The following is a 21588-nucleotide window of genomic DNA, read 5'->3' on the forward strand; positions in this document are numbered from 1 at the left end:
TCTAATAAATCCTCCCCATGCTAGCCTGCACCTGGGAGAGGGGGGCCACTCTGTGCATTATCAGGCCCAATCAATCCACAGACCGATATGGTGTAGTGTATATATCTGCAATTATTTCAACAAACGACTTCTAATCGTCCTCGTGCAGGCCTCGTGAGCATGGATCAAGCGTTAGAAGAAGACACATTTCTGACTGCACCTTTTACCTGGGAACATGAGGCGAGGCACCATTCTTCCTTCTACAAATCTCCCCTCTGTACCCTTCCCTACTCCACATTCTTATCTGCTCTACACCCTTTTCTCCCAAGTCTCTACCCTGCACTCCACACCAAGTCACTTCTCTGACACACTGCCCTCTGCACTTTCTCACTTGTCTGTACTTCTCTCTCATTTGCAAAACCCGAAGCACATCCTATGCCATTTCTGCCCTACACCACTCTCCCTGTGTTCTGGTCTTTCCTGCACCCTTCTCTCCCCTGCACACACTGGTCACCCCATGCTGCAAACCATCCCTATCTTTCATCTGCACTCCGTTCTTGTTCCCATCTCTTCCCATCTCTCCCCTCCCTTGCTCTTCTCTTTTTCTGTCCTCTGCACCCTTTGTACCCTTTTTCACTTTGCAGTCCCACACTCTACTGCACCCCAGTCCCTCGCTTCCCATTCCCCCATGGCCAGCATCCCACAAATCTCATCTACACTTACTCAGCACTTTCTGCTCAGTCTTCAGATCACCCTCGATATCCTGACTTACATTTCACAGGTTTTCTCTTGCACGCCTTGCATGACCAACCACTGCATATAGCTTGTCAGAATAAGCTGGAACAGGCATGCCAGATCCATGACCTTAAAAGGGCCCATTGATACCTGTAAGCATTAACTCTTAAGAAATAGTCAGGAGCATGGATATTTGGAAGGGGGACAGACATAGAAGCCACTAGATCCACGTACTGCCGAGGCTCTACCCCCAAAATCTGATCGCACTGCGACCACTCAAGTACGCTGACAGAAACAGCCAGGCTGAATAAAACAGGGTGAAGCTTAGCCAAGACCTACAGAAGATTAGTGCTCGATTTCCTTTAAGAGATGCGCAGGATAGGCACCAACAAATGGTTTATTCTGGGCAGTGAGTGCAGGTCTATGCTGGTAACAGTTTGTTTATGGAATATAATAACACTTTGGTCATAGCGCTTCATGCTTTCAGCTTCTAGGCAATGTAATAACAGGTATTATTACCCTCATTCCAACAGCACTGAATTTATGAAAGGTTAAGTGGACCCGGCTGCTGGGTTTGAACTAGCGAAATGCAGGTAGCTCTCATGTCAGAGACCAAGCTTTAGGTGTGGTACCATCCAAACTTCAAGCAGGCGTGAGTTGGTGGGAAGAGGTGGAGGGGTGTGCCTTAAGTGAAGCCTACTGATATTAGAGTATACATCAAGTGTTTTCCCTTGTCTACCTTAGCCATTACTATGGAAAAGATCACATATCCCACGTAGCAGCCCTTCTTGAGATTGGCTCATCCTCATTTGACTTTATATGGTTTCATAAGGATTTCGTATACAATGTCAGGCTGATATCTCAGGCAGTGTCTGCACTTTGCAAGCCAGGCCTGGGGTACAGGGACATCTTGGAGAAAATCCAGTCTTCGCCAGATTGTGTGATCCTGGGTGAATCATGTGACCTCCCACTGTGCATTATTTTCTATATATGTTTACTTGGGATTACCTAGAAGTGACTCAGTTGGCAGTGTACACTATAACTAAATGCCTCAATCGTAAGTGTTCTAACAGAGTTTCTTGTTGCTCCATGTATGCTAAGCATGTTGAGTGAGTGTGAAGAAGGACAAAGTGTCACAGCAATAGATGTCGCCTCCAGCTGGGGGACCGGGTCTCATTTTGGAAAGCAGTTATAGATGCATAAAATTTGTAATGTTTTTTTGCAGAGAAACTTATTAGGTGCAGTCAGCATGATCCAACTCTAAGGAAATAAACTAGAAACAATCTCAAAGTAACCTGACGGTTTAGGGCAGCGGTATTCAAACTGTGTGGCATGACCCCCTAGGGGTCCGCGGGTGCATCACTGGGGGCCCCTGAGAGCTCAGCATGAAATCTAAAAAAAAATAAAAAAAAAAATTTTTTTTTTTTTTTAGATTGGAAGAAATGGGCTGGGTGGCTCACATGGTCGGGCTGAAGCATGAAACTATCTCAGGCAACAATGAAAAAGTGGCCCCCAGTTTTAAATGGATATTCATTCCTTTAGTCACACACTGGGCCTCATTACAACTATGGTGGTACGGTAACAACAGTGCCGGTAAGCTACCGGCACCGTTGCTACCGTACCGCCATAGTAAAAGTTGTGCTCGAGGGTGCCTGAAAGCCTGCCGGGTCTGACCTGGCAGGCCGTGCGGCACCCGCGAGCACAGCTCGTCAGATGCACTGGCACCGTTATTAACGGTGCCGGTGCATCCGAGCTCCCATTCCCATTGAGCCCTATGGGGCTCAAATGGGAATGGGGATCTACCGGTACCGGCACCCACGAAAGGGCAATTATCAGGTCTGTCTAATTCGGCATGACCCGGTAATTGCCCATTCGCGGGTGCCGTACCCGGATGCAACTCCGGCGGCAGCCGTGCCGGTTTTACCGGCACAGCCACTGCCAGGGTTGTAATGAGGCCCACTGTTTCAGTAGTACCCAAGGTGGTGATTTGTGTTAAAATATAAGTAAATTGTGATATATTCAGCAACAATGGTCAAAATTACTAAGTGCATAGTTACGTAACTCATCAAAATGGTCCACATTGGCCAAAATGGTGGCCCATTTTGACTGGCCCACACTAGCATTTTACATTTCTGGTACAGGCATTGCCCTATAGGCCAGTCCGAGCCTGGCACCTCATCCATTGTAGAGGAGCTAAGGAGCCAGCTCAGTGGAACAGTGAATACTCCCTCAGCTGCTTTTTCCAGCTGATGGAGTGCTCCTGGGCTGGCTGAACTGTCAAAGGGCAACATTGTTTCCCTTTGACAGTTCAGTTTAGTTCCCCAGCCGCACATGCTCACTGAGCCATGCAAGTGCTGGGGCGTTTTGCTTCGCCAGCATTGCATAGCTCATTGAAAATCCTGGCTGGGGCACTGCATGTCTGTATGTCTGAGGAGGAGCTTCTATGCCTCCTTGCACATACGGACAGAGCAGCCTGGAGCAGGACGTTTCAGCACCCACACGCAGGCCAATGCAGAAGGTACATTTATGTTCATTGTTTTTATTTAACATGTGTATGGATGCGTATATGCTTATGTTCTGAGTGACTGTATGGTGATGGATGCTCGTGTGAATGATAGAGTGATTGCTGTATGAATGTGCAGCGCCTTGCATACACACATAATCATGTTGATTGTGTTAGTCCCAGTGGGGCCCAGGGGACAGGGATGGTATCTTTTTACTGGACATCTATTATAGATGTCCAGTAAAAAATGTCATGCCTGCCCCATGGGCCCCCAACACCAATTGCAAACTGTTTGGCTATTTACCCGTGTTTTAGTTAAAAGTATGCTCTACAATGCAACATTTTAACTCTTTATTTAAAAAAAATTCACAGGGGGAAACCCCCCCGAACCCCCCTTTATTGGTTCGGGCTCCCTCACTATGCTCGGTCGCTATGGCATTTTTGGGGGAAATAGTTATGCCCCGTCACTTAAAAAAATCACCAGCCGCCACTGGCCCTCAGACTGTTGGGAACGGGATGGGGGGAACCCAGGGACTATGGTGGGAGCACAATGGGCGGGAACCATGGGATAGTGGTGGGAGCAGAGTGGGGAGAGCCCAGGGTGTGTGATGGGTGGGGAGTAACCAAGGACTGGGTAGGAGTGGGATGAGGGAGCCAAGCAACTACAATGGGAGCAGGTGATGTTGCGCAATATATACTGTCCATTTGGCATTTCTGGGTGTCCCGACCTGTCCAAATTTTGCTCAGGCGGTCCCCGGGCAAAAAAGTTTGAAGACCACTGGTTTAGGGGCACTAGTATAGTGTAAGCAGCAAAAATAATCATCATGCCCTTCTCCTTAAAAAAGGCAATACATAATATATCAAATGGTGTTGTGGCATTTGTATAGAAACTGCATGTACATGTCAATATATACCGGCTCCTATTGTGTACCCTTGATCCTCTGCTGTATAGGTGAATGGCCTTCGCATTTTTTGTGCGGCCTTGCAAGCCCGTGTTGGCCAATGCTCGGAGTTTTAATGTGAGCGCTGGCTGCCCATTAGTGAGGAACAAACAAAGAGCCATTCCGAATCGTGATGTTCCTCTTTGGCAGGGGCTGGGGCACACTTTCATAAATTGAAAAACTTAAGGGCAGCACTGGCATGGCCTCAGGTTTTTCAATTCATGAAAGTGTGCCACTGCCAACGTCAGATATACAGTTTATAAACACGCGCAGCACGTTGCAAACTGATCAGTGAATCCTGGCCTCTTAATGTTTCATTGAAATGTTTCATGAAACATTAAGAGACCAAGATTCCCTGTGATCAGTTTTGCAATTCGCAGCGCGTGTTTAGAAACCATATCTGACATTGGCCTAGCCGCACATTCCTTCCAATAAATCCTCCCCATGCCGCCCTGCACCTCGGAGAGGAGGGGGGGCACTTGACTGACTTACCTTACGGTAGCTGCTGCCTGCTCAGCCTGTTCTCACTCTGTCTCCCTCGATAACACACACGCTGTCACGAGCACAGAGTCACTGCAGCACGTGTCGCTGCCTGGCTCCTCCTTCGTTCTGAAAAAAGAAGGCTGAGGCTGCGCAGCAGTGCACTGCGCAGGCAGGGCACGTGCAGTTTTTGTTCCCCGGCCTGGGCACATTGATTATGTGAGGCGCGGGGCAGCAGCAGAAGTCGCAGAGAGTCAGTCTTCTGTAAGCTTTCAAAAGTAAAAGTAGACTCTACTTTAACTTTTGCAAGCGTACCTGACAACTGCAGCCTGCAGTGCAGGCTGCAGTCGTATTTTACATCAGAGACACAAATAATCTGGGGGGGATAAAAGCTATTATAGCTCCCCCACTTAAAATTGTAGGGGGGGCATTTATCCCTCCCCCATGCTCTCCATGTCCTACGCCCATGAGCATATGGTTTATGTTATGCTAGATAGGGCGCAGGCTTTCTGTAGCCAGATATAATTATGAATCTCAAAGATAAGACTGTGTATGCCCTTAATAACTGTTCTGGGGTTTAGAAGGTGAGAATTGAGGTTGAACCCAGGCACGGGTGCAAGTAATGTCCATCCAGGGACCCATAGAAAGCACAAGATGGCAAATGGATAAAAGGAGCTTGCTGCAGGGAGCAAGGCTTCCCGCTACGCTTCATGATGTTCCATCGCAAAAACTTGTTTGAGGCCCATTTGCTTTTTTATTTTTTACGGGTTTTACTGAAAAATAAAGGGGAGGAGATCCACCGTAATCCGCCCCCCACCGCCTACTTAATAAATACCTAAACCTAACCCCATCTACATTTGTGGCAAAATCTGTAGAAAATACTCGAATAAATAGGCCTCGAACAAATGGGCTAGTACCCGTGCTATGAGGGTGAAGAATTGCGCGGGAACACCACAGAGCGCAGCCCATCCACATAGGGAATTCATCCATCCTGCTCTCAGCTCTTCCCGGCTTGCGTCCTGAGTCACTACCTCACCAGAACGGCTGGTGACAAGGTGGAGACCTCACACACTGGTGCCGGGTAGCCCTCCCCACACACCCACCTTGTCTGCAGAAGTGCTGCTCCTTCTACGCTATCTAATCCTCGAAATGCATGCCCAACATTTTCTAAGCCCTTTCCCTCCTGCAAGCAGTTCACAGATTCTTTAAACATTGAGTATGATGCTAATACAAATGCACTGACTTTATTCATTAGCATTTATTAAACAGTTAAAATGATGTGCTCTTAATAAATGTTTACCTGCATAGCACTTGCAAAAAAAAAAAAATAGGTTGCTATGTAGCTTATAACGTTTGTTTCACATTATCCGATCAGCATGTAAGCATTCTCTAATTTACATTATTTGTGCCCCACAGTTGACGTGGCTCCGTAATTGCTTAAATTAGGCATTCTGTAAACAGTTTGCTTGCTTAGTCAGTGCGTAAGAAAGGAATTTCATTTTGACTAGTGGAGTCCTCATTCGCTGCCTGGCCGACGCGGGACACGCGTGCCGAGCGCTGCCCACTGTCCTTGTTAGGGAGACCAGTCGGAACACTGGTGGGAGCTGGCAGTACGCTTGGGTGCCACAGGCCTAAAAGATATCCATCAGGGCCGCAGTCCCTGCCTGCAGGCTCGGGAGTTCCATTACTCTCTGGCATGCTTTATTACTGCTCAGGATGGTATTGCCTGTCGATCTGAAACATAAAGAAGAGCATGCGAGTGTCTTTATTTGTACTGGTTGCTTATTTTCATTGATCCAGGCTAATACCTTAACATTACTATCCCAAATACCACAACTGTTATTCATGTGCTACTGCTACTTCTTCAGAAAACCCCACCAATCCTTCTGCCCTACATCCTATCAACCCTTCCACCCATTCATCATTATAGAACAGTGCACCCTCAATATGCATTTGTGGCCTAATTCGTTCACACAGAACATTGCGTTTTAGGTGGTGAATGAGAGTTCCCCCCTTATTGACTCCCCTGTCTCATAATGTAATACCACATTTTTTGTGTATTCCTTTTCTGCCGTCATTTTTAGCTTGATGAAATTATCCTCATAAATGACATTGCGCTCCTCTACCCATTGTACTTGGACCTTGTGCCCCTGAAACAGCCCCCAAACATTGCACAAAACCAGATGAACTAAACAGTGAGCTCTCTGTGTTGGTACTTCCTGAGGGATAAATAGCTTGGGTGTGCCTGTCGCGTGTGGTATTAGGGAACAGACAAAGGCGGTGCCATTTTCCCTTCCCACTTATGCTCATGATGTTGTACCACATGTTATCATTGTCGGTGTGATGCTCACCCCTCCTACTGCCCAGGAGTTTGGATGCCAAGACCTCTCTTTTACTTCTACTCACTGTCATATTAACGTTCTGTGCCACAGCTAAATCATTACTACTTCCTACTAATGAGCCCCATTCTACTTTAAGCAAAAGGAAAGGAAAGAGAAAAAACAGCAACAATAAAATACAAGGCATAATTCATATAATTCAGCACTCTATTCATATAATTGTGCTGTGGTGCAGAGAAACAATTGTCTGGTCTGATGAAAGGACAAACTGATGTTAAGAAACATAACGTTAGTTAAACTATATTTCCTGCGTGATCTTCTACTGGAGGGCTGTTGTTGCCTTTGTCCCGGTGGAAGTCTGTTATATGGATCCATAACCTCCTGGACTCCACCTTGAGCAATGTCGGGGTGGCGTGTGGTGGCCCACAAATCGGTGCTCTCTCCATCGATGTGTAAAGTTCTTTAAGTAGATATTATCCCCTGGGTACAGTGGCAGCTGCTGTAGTAGGGACTCTTCCTCTTGTGGTGTGGAGACTTCTGCAGATCATGCGGCCAGTCAGCTTTTGTGAGTTGCAAAATGTCTTGAAATAAACTTTAGGCAATTGGTAAGTTCTTTAAGGTATCCCCGAAACTCTGCCCAGAAAACCTCGGCAGAGCTGTGAGCATTCGAGAGACCGTATGCACAGGAGTGAGCGGTGCCCGCATGCTCCTGGCTGCAACAATCTCCTGTGGGGTGAGGTGGTGGTCAGAGCTAGGCTGGTTACACAGGGCAAACAAAGCAAGCAGCAAGCAGTGCAGCCAGCTCTTGCTAAGTGTTTCACACATCTTTGCAAGGCGTTCTTCAAGCAAGCTGTTGAGGTGCTTCACAATTCCGTAGCCAGAGGGTGCCTCTGCAAAATAGTGTAGAGGCAATCTCAGTTTTGACATAACCTCAAACACCCCCTACTTATATTGCCTCACAACTGCTCTTGTGTGCCGATAACCTGAGTGCTGATCAATCGTTGATGCCCCATCAACGAAAAGTAACTCCTCTTCCTCTAAGGGATCTTCCTGAACTGTGGTGAGAAAGTCGAATGTGTCTTGGTAGGTAATTCAATTGTGTACATATTCCTCTTCCTGCACTTGCTCTGCGAGAAATGTAGCTGGGTTAATAACGTGGCATCTCACTATGTTAATGGAATGATTTGACAGTATTACCTCATATCCTGAAGCTCGTTGGGTGGTGAGGGTAGACTTGGATTTGTCCAAGATGGCAATATTGCATCCTCCACATAGAGCGTCATTGGACAGCTCATAGTGACTGTGGATGATTTCTGTATTGCAAATGCTGCTGCTGCAAGTAATTGTTCACCTGGAACACATCCCTGCATTGCTGGTTCTAAATGAGCACTATAATAAGACAACAGCTTTTTTCTGGGTGAGAACGGCTGTCGGCACCTGACCATTAGAACTGGAGAAAAGAAAAAGCATTTTCATATAATGAGGAGTTGCTATGATGGGTCCATGGCTGAGGTCATTCTTTAATTATTGGAATGAATCGATAATTTCTGCTGTCCAATTTATGGGCCACTTTCCTTTCTGTGCTTCCTTCAACCCCTGGAGGAGGGGCTTGGTGTAGGTGGAATAATCAAAGATCCAGGACCTGCAGTAATTGCACAGTCCCAGAATTTGCAGCATCTCTTTTACTGTGCACGCCTGTGGCTTGTTGTGTATGACAGCCACCCTTTCTGCGATAACCCTTCTCCCCTCCGAGGGTATTATCTGTCCTAGATACACAACGTCCTTTTGGCAGTACTGCAATTTCTCCTTGTCGACCTTGTACCACTCTTCAGTCAATATCTGTAGTGTTACTGAATCCTCACTATGGATGAGGCCACCATTTAAAAAAAAAACACTTTATTGGTTTTTGGTACGACCTGGTAAGAAACAAAACAGTCATACATACAGTAGGTGAGTACTTCACACAGCATGGTATAACAGTTCAAAGCACATTCAGGGTCAATGTTTCATCTAGTGTAGGTATTGTTACAGGCAGGGCTAGGGTTGCTCCCACAGGTGAGTAGGGTGAGGCAGTCCTCTGTTGCCATTTCGATTGGTGCACTATTCAGAGTGGTCGTGTTTCATCAGTACTTCCTGGGGAGTGTTTGTGGTCTGGTCCCTGCCACCAGTGTCTCTTGGGTCAGTGTGGTCCCCGTTGGGAGTGAACATAGTTTGTACCAATGCATTTCAGGCTTCTATCCCAACATTATTCTAATGTAGTCCTCTTTGCAATGCGCTATGCCATACTGCCAACTCGGCAAATGACCAGCGTCTGAGGTCTGTCCACCACGCTTCGATTGTCAGACCTGTTTTGGATTTGCCAGGATTCACATTAAGTCTTTCATTTTGGCTAAGTATGATTGCCGTCTGTTGCCTCTCGGGAATAATCCTAATAGATATGATTCTGGTGGCCGCTTGTGTAGTTGGATTACCCCCCCTCAACTGCTCTTACCCTGATCTCCTCCCAGAATTTCTCAATCACCGGGTAGGACTACAACATATGAAACATGTTTGCATTTTCAGTAGCACATCTTGGGCATGCCTGTTTGGCGCTAACGCTCATTTTAGTCAGCCTATCCGGTGTTAGGTATGCTCTTTGCGTCACATATAACTGTGTTCATTGAAATCTGGCATTCCTGGAGACCTTTTTGGCGTACTGTAGAGCCCTCTCCCACTCTGCATCTGTCAAGGCTCTCCCCAGTTCATTTCCCCATTTCCCACATCCCTCTGCATTGTCCACAAGGCCTTCTCGGGCCTTGGGCCTCAATACCTTCAACTCTCTCTTCCTAAATATCTTCCTTCTCGAGCTCTTCGCTCATCGGCCTCCAACTCCCTCAGGGTCAGTCGCTTCTCCAAGGAACAAATTGGTGATAGATCTCTTTCTTCAGCTGGGGCCTCCCTCTGGAACAGCCTCCCTGCTTCCCTGAAACTTGAGGAGAACCATCTCCAGTTCTGGAAGCACCTCAAAAGCTTCCTCTTTGCTTCTGCTTTCTTTCCACCTCTCCCCTGCTGAACTCCTGGCTGAAACTGAAACTGCACTTGTCACCTGGCTATGTTCTGATCTCAGGCCCTGGTCTCATCCCCCGTCAGTTGCACACCTGCACTACCTCCCTGGCAACCGCTGCACCTGGGGACTGTTTTCTGTAACCCTACAGTCCCCTACGAGCACTTGCCACCAGCTGGCCGCACCTTTTACTTATTGCTTTTATATATTCTATTTATTTCCACTGTCGATCCCATGTACTGCCCCTCACCCTTCCCCTGCACTTGCGCGATCTCAATGCCACCTGGTCTAGTAAGATCGTTGTCTCTGTCTTCCCTCTGTTCCCCCTCCTTTGCCTCGTCACACCTTGAAACACTTGTGTATAGGCGTGTTATAAATGCCATATCATATCATATCATTTTCTACCTGCGGGCAGTGTCCTGGCGCTATAGATATGTAGAAGCAATTCGTACAATCTAGACACAGTATGTTCTCCATCCACCACATCAAACCAGGTGTCTAGCCCTTCACTATTTCCCACTCCCCTTTTCAGCTCTGGCCATCTTTTGTTCAGCGTCTCGGTCATGCTTTTGTATAACATGAACTGACCTCTATGTATATCATGGTCTGCCATTAGCCCCAGGAACTCAACCCACTGTCCCTCCTTCCGTAGATCGCCTATGTGGGCAACCCCTCTGGCTTCCCAGTGCCTGCGGAATGGCCCTAGGGCTCTCGGCTTATTGCCTATGAGTCCCACATGGGGAACGTGTATGGAGCAAGGGTCTGGGGTCTTTAGAATCTTCCATGCTCTCTGCCACAAGGCGAGGCCTAATGTAATGAGTAAGGCAGTCTTTTGGCTCGGGGTTATACTCGCCCATATTATCTCTTTTAGGTAATATTTACTTAGTGCGGGTTGTAAGAGTATCGTGTCTTGGGAGGGCTCGTCTCCCAGCCATTTTGCAACAAACTGTAATTGGCCTGCTAGATAGTAAAATTCAAAACTGTGGTAATTTCATTCCCCCCCCTGGTTGTAGTCTCCTTGTAGTGTACTTAAGGCTATTTTATTCCTACCTCCTCTCCACAAGAATTCTCTGATGATCGTGTTCAATTGTTGGAAGAATTGTTTGGGGGTATCATTAGTGAAGTGATATAATAGGCGGGGAAGTACTATAATTTTCAACAGCCGCCGCTCTACCCGGTATCCCGAGGGGCAATGTTTTCCAAAATGCCATGGAGATCAACACCTTCTGGAGTGCCACCAGGGTGTTGTTTTGGTGCAACTCCGCCGGGTCGTGGTATGTGTTGATTCCGAGGTAGAGGAAGGTATCACACGTCCATGTTAGGCCCAGGTCCGGTAATTGCTCTCTTCTCAATTTCTGAGTGCCACTAAGGGGAACAGGCTAGACTTGTCTTTATTGACACTAATGCCTGACATTTCGGCAAATCCTGCTATGACGTCTAGCTAGTGTGGTAGGGTTCCTTCTGGTTGGTTAACGTACAGGAGCATGTCATCTGAATACAAGGAGATTAAGCGGGTGGTGTTGTCAATACTTATCCCCGCATCAGCGTATTCTTTTCTGGGGAAGACTGCCAGGAGTTCTAGGGCCAGTATGTAGGCGACAGTGGACAGCCCTGTTTTGTGCCCCTGTGAATTTCCCCTTTCCTCGTGACCGTTCTACCCGTTTCGACCCTGGCTTGGGGTTTCGTATAAATCAGTTTGATCCATCTCAGGAATGCAGGACCTATTCCAAAATGTACCAACACCTGCAGTAGCCTGTCCCATCAGACTGAATCGAAAGCCTTCACCGCGTCTAGGGAGGTTAGCGTGCTTTATCCCGGCCTATGGTTAGTTTAATCGATAATATGGTGGAGTCTCCTCAGATTCCACAGTGTGTTGGGTCCTGGTACATATCCCATCTGGTCTGTGTGTACCAGTGTCATTATCACATGTTTTAATCTATTGGCAAGGGCTGCCGTGAGTACCTTACTGTCTTGGTTAATAATGGAGAGCGGTCTGTACGAACCAGAGTCTAGTGGTTGTTTCCCTGGTTTCAGGATCGGTATAATGGACGATTCTCGCATTGTATCTGGTGGTATGCCACGTTCATATGCTTCTTCATAGACCTCTAAGAGCCTGGGCGCAATCGATTCTTTATATTCATTATGGAACTCTCCCAGGAGCCCATCAGGACCCACGGTTTTAGCCATCAGGAGATCTACTATCACTGCTTCCAATTCTTCTAATGTCAGTGGTGTGTCCAGGACCGCAACTTGCTAATTAGTTAGTCTTGGTAGCTCAATCTGGAGCAGGGCCTCAGGCAAGTTTCTCTCCTCTGTACTCTGTATTGGCGAGTACAGTTCCTCGTAAAATGCAGTGAACACCTCATTTATTCCTTTGTGTTCTAACAACCTCCCCATTTTGGTGCCGGATTGCGCTTATCACTTCCCTTTGGGTCTCGCACTTAGTAAGCCAGGTCAGTAGCTTGCCTGGTTTGTCTCCTTTGGCATGCAGCTTTTGTGTGTATTTTGTATAGTCTAGCTTCCCTAGTCTTTCCCAGATAGCAGTGCATTTCAGTCTCGGTACTAACAGTTCAGCTGATTCCACACCTGTTAAAACCGCTGCTCTCTCTTCCCTCGCTATGTCATTTTCTATGTCTGATATTTCCCTTATTACTTCCTTCTTTAGGCCTCCCATTTTCCCAATCGCTGTGCCCTGTACCCCTACTTTAAAGGCGGCCCAATGAGTGCCTATCCCTTCTGCACTACCCATGTTGAGTTGGAAGTATTCCGCTATTACATCTGACATGTGGTTTTGGAATTCCCTTTCCTATAGGGCTTCTGCGCGTAGACGCCATGTTGGTACCGGGTTCTTGCTGCTGTATGCAGCCACGTTGCTAATAGTGGGGCATGGTTTGAGAGCGTTTTTGCCTTAAACTCTATTGTGATAAATTTTTCTAGGGTTTGTTCCCGGGAACACGTAATCTATTTGTGTGTGTAAAACATGTGGAGCTGAGAAATGAGAGTAGCCTCTGTCCTCGCCATGCTTGTCTCTCCAAACATCCGCCAGGAAGAATTGGTTCAAGAGGGTTTTCAAAGTTTTCGCTGGTGGGGTCGGCTTCTTAAATTTGTTGTCTGACCTATCCAGTAGTGGGTTGAGTGTACAGTTAAAGTCCCCGCCCCATATGTATGTCGCTCCTCTGTATGCTGTTATTTCGGGCCCTACTGTTTTGAAGAACCCGGTGACGTCCTGGTTAGGGGCATATGTATTTATTAGGCACACTTCTTTATCCTCAAGTAGTCAGTGTACTATTAGCAGCCCTCCTTCTCTATCTTTTTTGACTTCTAGTAGTTGGAAGGGGACATTAGGGGCTACCCATGTGAGCACACTGCTGGCATAAGTGGAGTATGCCGAACCATATAGTTTTCCCCCCATTTCAAGTTGCGATCATGGATTGTATTTCATGTGACAACTGTGTTTCCTGTAGGAATGCAACTTTCACCTTCATATTATTTAGCCACATGTACACTCTTAGGCATTTCACATAATTAGAAACCCTCTCTCATTCGACGTTACTATATTCGTTCCTTCAAGGTGCGTCACCGTGGTGTGTTCATGTTCCTGTGTGTTCCCATGGGCACCGTTGTTCATTCATTGCCGTGGTTGATGCTTCTGTTCCCTTGGAGGCTAGTGTTCACTATTCCCTTCACCCTTATCCGTGATCTTTGGGTTGTCTCCAATGCTTCCCCCAATGTAAATCTGGTTTCCCGCCCTGATACTCCCTGGGACTCTCCCTGCCTCTTCTTTGTGTACTTTCAATCAGTGGGTAGACACGCATATGCTTGCTGTTTAGGCTGCATCCCCTCACCCCAATTTCAACTTTCAACAAACAAACTTTAACTTTAAACAAACGCCCAACTCCCCACACCCCTCTCTCAGGCATAACTGCTTCTCTCGCGCCATCCTACCATGCAGGAGACCACGAGCAGCAGCGTGATGCCTTACAACTGGCATCAAAACTTAGTTAACGTTACAGGGGTTGCTCGTTCCTCAGCAGTCGGGCAGCTTATAATTCAGGTGTGAGGTTTCATAGCTCTTCCTGCTGTATTAGACAAGTCAGTTCTCATTTTCTTATTTTCAGTGGGGACTAGTCCAGGCTCGGCTCTGGGTGTCATTCACCATTTATAATCACGCATGTATATTGTTATTGTTGTGCCTTACTACTAATTGGGGTATGCCTTTTTCATCCATCCAAGTTTGTGCTTCGGCAGTGGTTTTGAAGAAGGAGGGTCTTCTGTTATATAGCACTTTTAACTTAGCTGGGAACAGGAGCATGTATCTCAAGTCCGCTTTTCTGAGACGTTCTTTCGTCTGGCCGAACATTGCTCTACGCTTTTGCACCTGTATGGCATAGTCAGGGTAGATCGACAGTCTTGAAGAGCCTCTGATAATTGTGCAGCCTTCCCATGAGAAGGTAAGGATCTTCTTTCGGTCCTTAAAGTTCATGATTTTGGCTATCACAGGCCTTTGTGGGGCACCTGGTGTTTTTGTTTTAGCTAGGGATCTATGAGCTCTCTCCACCGTGAAGCCCTGTAAAAGGTTGCCTGGCCCGACCTCTTTTATCAGCAGGGTTTCTATATGGTTCGTAGGGTCTCTGCCTTCCTCTCCCTCCGGCAGGCCCATTATACAGATGTTATTTCTTCTGGCTCTGCCTTTCGCGTCTTCAGCTCTGTGTTCCAGCATTTGTATTCTTCCCAGCATGTCCGTTATTTAGGTTTGGGTGCTAGTAATCTTAGTGGTCTTCTCTCGCACCTGTTCTGCGGTGCCCATTCTGTTTGCCAGTGTCTGTACGTCTTGACGTAGCAGCCCCACGTCCATTATTACTGCATCCATTTTCTGTTCTACCGCAGACTTTAGCGCTGCAATAGCTTCTAGAATGGGACTTTCCTCTTGCCATTTCATAAGAGGTTCCGGCCTTGCTGTACCGGTGTCCGCGGAGGACTGTGGATCTTGTCCGGCTTTGCAGACATATGTGTCCATCACTGTCTGCTTAGTCTTGCCATTGTGCTGCTTTTCTGGCATCTTCACAGTATTTTCCTTAGCGCTCTAGGCCTTTACTGGGGTCCTGGCGCGAGCTGCTTTCGGTGTTCAGCACTGTCCGGGGTTTATCTGTGTCTCTAGCCCTTATGCAGAGTCAGTGTTGGTTTGGGTTCTGGCGTGTTTCGTATGTACCTAGTGGGGTTTGACTGCACTGTTGTCCAGGTCCCGGATGCAGTCAGTACTACTTTGCTGTTATGGCCATGGAGGTTGGGATCCGCCATTGATAAAATGTTAGACAGATGTTACCCAAGTCGCACAGGCGGCGCATTGCAGGCAGAGCGAGCACCCGGCGTGGGGGCTCTCTCCTGTTTATGTTATCTGTCTGTGAGGGCCAGCTGATCGAGTCTTCGGCTCACACTACCAACGAATGATGATGCCTGTATACACCAGTACCGCAACAGCAGTCTACTGTATTGTTATGGGTCAGTCTTGCCGTGACCCACATTAGATGTTGGGGGTGCAGGCGTTGCTCTATGTTACCGCACTTCGAGTGCACCTTTCTGGCTCTCCCTTTCCCCCCGCCCTTCTCTTCCCTCCCTTTTACCCCATTTGCCTGAGTCAGCCTGTCTGCAAAGCTGCCGTCCGGACTGAGGCTGGGTTGTGCACTGCTTCTTGTTGCTGTGCCGTTGCTTGTTCTGGGTTCCCTCATGTTACACCTTTTGTTTCGCCTGGACCGGTTTGTGGAATGCTGATGGGGAGGGCTTAGTCTAGGCAAGGATTAGGAGTGCAGTTCCTGAATCGTGACCCATAATGCACAGTATTATAGCCCAGTTTGTTTTCTGAACAGACAAGGGCATCGGGGAAAAGTGTTGCAGGTGGAGAGATATTTCAAGGACCAAAACTTCTGAAGTTAAAGCTCCTTACTTATGGTTCCCGAGAGCAAGTGACCTCATTACAGAGAAGTCAAGTGGGGTCCCACATTGGAAGAACCTTAGCACCGACAGCACATCTTTTAAAATGTCATATAGTGTCAGTCATTTGTTGCCTTCTAGTTGGTTGTGCTCTTCAGATTTGGAGGGGACCGTTCCGGTTCTGTCTTCTCTGTATCCTATGGCACCTCTTGTGCTGCCTCAGTGGTGTTTTCAGATCCTCACGGTAAAGCTGATTGTGCTACACATAGTTCACAGCAATGTTGGTGTGGACAAAGGAGGTTTTGTTGTCTTCTGCTTGTTCTGCTGCTCTGGGGACTGCTGGTCTTTAGCTTCCTTTATTGGGATTATTATTTGTTTATTTTTCCTCAGAAATGTTTGCCTTTATTCCCAAGTCGCCCCCGGGGTTGGTTCTGTTTGTGTCCGCTGAGACTGAAGTCCCCGGCGGAGCGTCCCACCTCGCTCACCAGCCCAAGCCCGCACCTGCGCGTCGGGGCCACCTGTGTTGTCCTATTCGCACCACGCCCGGGCTCCGGTCCTGGCGGTACTCTCCCTCATTGTCTTCCTGCCAGGTGTGCCACCCCTCAATCCAGGTCCTCCAGCTCCTCACTGTATGGGATCCCTGGCTCCCACGCAGGCGGCCTCTCACCTGATGTCCGCCGTGGCTCGAGGTCCAGTCCCGCACCTGTCTACACCGAAGATCTCTTGGGATCCATGCAGTGCTTCGTACTTCACTCCTGGGGTGCCACCTAGCGGTTGCGCCTCCGGGTCGCCGCTTGTCTTCGTCCCTCACTCTGGCTTGTCAGACCGGCGCTCGCCTCCTTCGTACCTCTGCACTGCTCCGTCCAACACTACTGCTGCATCAGGCCAGCAGCTGTCATTTTACTTACATCTGTGGCGTTCCCAGCGTAGTACCTTCACCCTCCCTGCTCACAAATGCATCTTCGGAACCCTGCAGTTTCGTGCCTGGGGGTGCCCTTATTGTTCCCCCACAGGATTGCTCTATTCTCATTTGAAAACAGACAAGAGGAAGGCTTTATATGTCAGGATCAAGCGGGAGCTCGTGTTCCTACTGCCTCACTGCATGGCTATTGGCCACGACCCCTCCCTTCATCCGATGAGGCCATCATTAGTGTAGGCCTCTTAGAGGAGGAATTCCGATTAGGCCAAGGAGTGGCCCAATGTGGATTGGTGTTACACTGAGTGGAAATTGTACCGTGTCTCCAGAAGAGATCCCAGTTCCCAATAATACTGAACTCTATCTAGAACATGCGCATATCAATGGACACAAAACTCCTGCGGCCCGAGACACCGCGGCTAGCGTCACTGCTTGGAGCATATGTGGGTTTAATGGAAAGAGTAAGTGCCCCTTGGTGATAGTAGCGTTCAGTTGGCAAAATGACCCAGTGCTGTGTAGCAGTGAAAGACTCTATCCCTGTCCCATGTTTGTTGGGTAATGATCCTCCTGATCCCAAGATAGTCGCAGCGGCTTCCCGATCGAGAGTCAAAGCAATCGCCAGATTGAACACTCTGAGCCTTACGGCCTGGAGTGCTTCCAGAGGGCTTGTTGAAAGGACCGGCGTGTCGCCTACTCCTGCTGGAGAGGGGCTACTAGCCACTGAGGACCCTGCTTTGGTGGCAGGGGACGCAGTGACTTCAAAGTTGCCTGGCGGAGCACAGGAGCCTGAAATGAAGGACCAGGTGGGCGCTAATCTGAAGGGCCTGCCCAAGCTGGATGAGTTCACATCAGCTGGGGGCCCAGGTCAGAATGACTTCTTGACAGCCCCGAAATAGTGTCCCACTGTGGGGGGTCTGCGGAAGCAGGCTGCGGAGCAGGCTAAGGGCGAGGCCCCTGAAGGCACGCTCCTGTACGCTCACGCCGGAAGGAATACAACCCGCTAGGGAAAAGAGGTCAACAGGTTGCTTTAAAGGATAAGTTTTAATCGCACAAAAGCAAAGGTGCAAGCAAAGGACGCTGCTGCTCGAGAACGTTCTGTCAGAGTCTGCATGAACAATACTCTATAGAGGCACAGCGTCATCAGTGACATCATTACATACAGTCAAAATACGGCAGACTGGTTGGTGGGGCCCTAAGCATGGGCCTGCTCCATAGGGGATGCCAGGCTATGATTGGCTCCTGCATTGTCCACTCTTCTCATCTCACGTGGGGTCAGCTGGGCTAATTTCCTCAGGGACAGAAGGTCAGGGTTTACACATGTTGCCGTTTCAGGGTTACTATTGTACACTAATACTACCACATCATTATGGCATGCACCTGGGAAACTTAGGGACTGGCACAGGGGGAGGAACACGGTCATGCTGACCCTCCCATTCTATGCTTGGTTCATATTGCACTCTACGCACCCAAGACTTCTACCCTCGTTTTGAGCTAAAAGGTATTTCTTCCCTGTACCTCGTACTACAAAGGGTGTATTTGTGGGATAAGGGGAAATAGTTGTGTTGGTTTAGATCTTTTATGGCCATTGGTTTTATTGCTGGTGGTCGGAGGTCGCCCACCATCGTGGAAAACAGGGGTTCTTGGACTGGGTCAGTGCTGGGCGCCATTACTCCTGTTGGCCGGATGGGGAGAAATGCGTGCTGCGAGGAGCCTGGTGCTGTCTCATGGCCTTGCAGGGTGTATCCCTCTCTGGGATAGTAATTGCAACAGTTGAGGAACAAAGGGACGTTTCTGTGAGAATTAGCAGCGCGGTTTCATCTGCCTTCAGCGTTGGGGCCTGTGGAAGTTTCTTTGCCAGGCCTATGTTTACCACACAGCCATGCAGGACTCAATGTGTCTACTATAACTATAAAATGGTGCCTTTTTGATGCTCACCCTAAGTCCATGCATCTATAATTCCCATGATATTGTATTCGTGCCAGTTTCTTAGCACAGCTCTTTCGCCCCTGGTACATTACACATCTATCTATGGGACTCGCCTCACTCTAAAGTGGCTTGGGGGGCGGGGGACGAGTGGGAAAGGCTAATTTCCTTCCCAAAACCCATGGACTGTTCAAAGTGTACTGGGAGGATGAACTCCTGTACAGTGAGCCAAAAGACTCTGAGAGCGAGCGCAACAGGAGGTAGGTGAGTCCCCAATGCCACAAAGTTCTTTTTGGATTTGGCTCACCAAAAACCCTTAGCGGGTCACTTCGGAGTGACTAAGACATCAGACCGGTGGTCTACGCACTTTTACTGGCCGCAGTTTGGCGTAAAGGTTAAGAAATTTGTCTGGTCCTGCCCGACTTGTCAAGCTTGTGGCAAGTCAGGTGGTGCCACAAAGGTCCCCTTAATTCCACTACCTGTGGTTGGACGGCCTTTCGAGAGAATAGGCATGGACATTGTTGGTCCTTTGGATCCACAAACCAGCTCATGGCACAGATACATTTTGGTGGTGGTAGACCACGCCACTAGATACTCTGAGGCTGTCCCTCTGAGGAGCATCAAAGCCCCTGTGGTTGCAAAGGCACTAATTGGGATATTCTCCTGTGTTGGATTCCCCAAGGAAGTTGTTTCTTATAGGGGATCAAACTTCATATCAAAGTATATGAGGGCTATGTGGGACGAGTGCTGAGTCACCTAACGTTCTCTACCTCCTTCCATCCACAAAGCAATGGGCTTGTTGAGCATGGCAACAAGACCCTGAAAGGCATGGTTGTGGGTGTTGATATGGTTCCTACTTTCTGGACACCGTCCTTTTTGCCATCGCTGTTGGGTGCTTTTCCTGTGATGGTTCCTACTGTCAAAAATCTGGGTCATAAACTATCAGCCTCCCTCGACATGGCCTTTCAGATTGGTGCAATGTGCCAGGTTCCCCATCTCCAATTGAAAATACTCAGGAAGGTCCTGACTTATGTTCCGTCTCACCTGCGCGCCCCTGTAGTCTCTGCCCTGGTTCTCAGCAGAATTGACTATTGTAACTCCTTACATCTGGCTCAGCCAGATCATCTAGTCCATCGTCTACAGGTGCTACAAAATTCTGCTGCTCGCCTTGCTACTGGCACCCCGTATCAGCAGCATATCTCACCCGTTCTCAGGTCCCTCCACTGGCTTCCAGTGGCAAAGCGGGTGTTTTTCAAATCCCTCTGCTTAGTACATAGGGCTTTATTTCGACCCTACGTTCCTGCTCGCTCTCTGCGTTCTGCTGACCACTCCCCCCTGGCTGTCCTCAGAGTCTGTCAGGTAAGAATGGGAGGCCGCTCTTTTTCAGTTAGAGCTGCCATGTTGTGGAATTCCCTTCTGATTGTTCCCTTCGGGTCTGCTTGATTCATATACACTTTAGGAAAGCTTTGAAAACGTTACTTTTCTAGTTCCTCGCTTCACCTTTATCTTGATTTCAGTCATAGCGCCAGGTTGCCTTTTTGGTGTTGGTTGCGCTGTACCATGGTACGAACATTTTTAACATAACATAACATGATAGGTGGGATATTCCCCTGTCATGCCTTCTGTTCGCCTACAGGGAGATGCCACAGGACGGAGTAATGTTTAGCCCCTTTGCGCTTCTATTTGGACACCCTGTGCGAGATCCCCTCAGTCTAGTGAAAGAGGGATGGTGAAGCAAACCCTCATCCCCTACACGAGATGTGGTGAACTATGTACCCGGCCTTCGGTCTAGAATGTCCAAGTACATGGAACAGTCGACAAAGAACCTAAAGGCCAGTCAGGAGCTGATGACGCACTGGCACGACCAGAAGGCCACAGTGAAAGTCTATTCTCCAGGCCAGTGGGGTGGATTATGGAGCCCGTTAAACCCAGTGCCCTTCAGGACAAGTGACTGGACCTTACTGTGCGCTAGAAAAGGTCAGTGAAGTGAATAATCTCATTGACGTGAAAGGACCTAAACAGATGTGCAGGGTTTTTCACGTCGACCAGCTAACACCCCATTATAGCTGGGATGACTTGGTCATGGCATTAGTGACAGATGGAGAGACTGAGGAGGAGACCAACCCCCTCCCAGACCTCTTGCACATTGAAGCCAGAGATGGGTCAGTTGAAGGTGTTAACCTTGCAACTGACCTGTCAGAACAGCAACTGACAGACTGTTGCCGTTTACTGGGACAGTTTGCCGGTCTGTTTTCTCGGACTCCAGGTCTCACAGATTGGTTAACCCATGATGTGATCACTGAAGACAGTACGCCGGTGAAGAGTAGGATTTACTGGATGATAAGATATGATAGTTCATTTAGGTCAGAGTCAGGGACACCATCAAGGAGGAAGTTTCCAAGATGCTGTCCCTTGGAGTGATAGAGCCATCCCGCAGCCCCTGGGCTAGCCCAGTGGTATTGGTCCCTAAAAAGTCCAGTGGTGGGAAGACTGAAGTTCACTTTTGTACTACAGGGGGCTCAATTCCGTCACGAAGACATATGCTCGCACCATTGCTCGGGCACATGAGCTCATTGACAAGCTTGGTGCTGCCAAGTGCATGAGTACCTTTGACCTCACAGCAGGGTATTGGCAGATTGGCTTGACAGATGGAGCGAGAGAGAGGTCAGCATTCTCAAACCCGGAAGGACATTATCAGTTCACTGTGATGTCCATTGGATTGAAGAATGCCCCAGCCACTTTTCAGCGCATGGTTTACCAGGTTTCGTCTGGTCTAGAAAACCTCAGTGCTGTCTTTTTGG

At 48.3% G+C, this 21588-nt stretch overlaps 1 long non-coding RNA gene across 1 annotated transcript in view; it reads right to left on the reverse strand.

Moving 5' to 3' along the window:
• Positions 1-5855: 5855 nt before the first annotated feature.
• The window catches only part of LOC138549686 (uncharacterized), a 268834-nt gene continuing 253101 nt past the window's right edge, over positions 5856-21588 (reverse strand). Inside the window, exon 3 of the long non-coding RNA XR_011293466.1 lies at positions 5856-6372. This is a non-coding gene — a long non-coding RNA (uncharacterized lncRNA). The remainder of the gene's footprint in view (positions 6373-21588) is intronic.

This window comes from Ambystoma mexicanum, chromosome 1q (assembly GCF_040938575.1).
Source record: "Ambystoma mexicanum isolate Mex_15411 chromosome 1q, UKY_AmexF1_1, whole genome shotgun sequence".
In the NCBI taxonomy this organism is placed as follows: Eukaryota; Metazoa; Chordata; class Amphibia; order Caudata; family Ambystomatidae; genus Ambystoma; species Ambystoma mexicanum.